Raw genomic sequence first — 1346 nt, 5'->3', positions numbered from 1 at the left:
TTTTTTAAATATGGGACTCACGTTGGGATCCCCAAGTCCTCTGGTACCAAGACTGGTTTCAGTGATGATTAGGTTACATACTACAGCGCGGAGTTTAGCAGTTTCCCATCTGAGCTCCTTCAGGGCCGCAGGGTGAATGCCATCATATCCTGGTGGGGGAATCTCCCTGACATCTTCCACGGTGAAGACGGCTGCAAAGAATTTATTTAGTTTCTCGGCAATGGCCAGTCATCTTTTAGTGCCCCTTTCACAGCCTGATCGTCCAAAATCCCAGCTGGCTTCATGGCAAGTCTTGGGTTTCTAAAGTACTTAAAGAAATTTTGGTTGTTACTTTTTGTGTCTCTAGCAAGTTTCTCCTCAAATTCCTTCTTAGCTTGTCTTATTACGGTTTTACATTTGATTTGCTAGAGTTTATGCTCTTTTTTTTATTTTCCGCTTTAGGATTTGACTTCCACCTTTTGCAAGAAGCCTTTTTTTCCAGCTCATTGTCTCTGCAACTCTGTTGCTAAACCATGCTGGCTTGCTTTTGGTCTGCTTTCCTTTTTTTTTTTGATTTGCAGTCTGCTGCACACATGCTGCTCTGTGCCTCCAGTATGGTGTTTGTAAGTTGTTCCCATGCTGCTTGCAAGTTCCTCACTTCCTTAGGGGCCCCTTTTAACTTCTGTCTAACTAGCTTCTCCATTTTAGTGTACTCTCCCTTTTTAAAGTTAAAGACTACTGTGGCCAGTTTTCTTCTTGCCTCCCTTCTGGCATGGATGTCAAATCCAGTTGCCTGCTGGTTGCTATTGCCGAGCGGCTCAGTAATACTTACCCTCTGCACCAGATCCTGTGCCCACCTTAGGGCTAGGTCAAGAATGGCCTTTCTTCTTGTAGGTTCCTGGAAGAACTGCTCCAGGAAGCAGTTTTTTTATAAAGTCAAGAGACGTGCTCTCTGCTTTCCAGCTTGATGTTTGATTGTCCCAGTCTATTTGTGGGTAATTGAAGTCACCCATTATTAATTACTGTGGTTTTCTGCTGCCGCAGCCTCTCTCCACTCCCTTAACATGTCTGAGAAGCTGAGAGCTTATCTGCATGGGGGAAGGTGTGATGGGGCCATTGCTATCTTGGAAAGTGCCTCGTAGGTACATGGCAATGAATCTGGCAAGGATGGTTTACTTAGGGCAGGTCCCGTTTTAAGTAGGGGCCTGGACTAGATGACTTCATAGACTTCATACACATTTGGGCTGGAAGGGACCTTGGAAGATCGTCGAGTCCAGCCCCCTACCCAAAGGGCAGGAAGTCAGCTGGGGTCATAGGAGCCCAGCAAGATAAGCATCCAATTTACTCTTGAAGGTGTTCAATGTAGG

The sequence above is a fragment of the Crocodylus porosus genome, unplaced genomic scaffold, assembly GCF_001723895.1.
Source record: "Crocodylus porosus isolate Cpor-Errol unplaced genomic scaffold, CroPor_comp1, whole genome shotgun sequence".
Lineage (NCBI taxonomy): Eukaryota > Metazoa > Chordata > Crocodylia > Crocodylidae > Crocodylus > Crocodylus porosus.
This window is presented reverse-complemented; position numbering follows the sequence as displayed.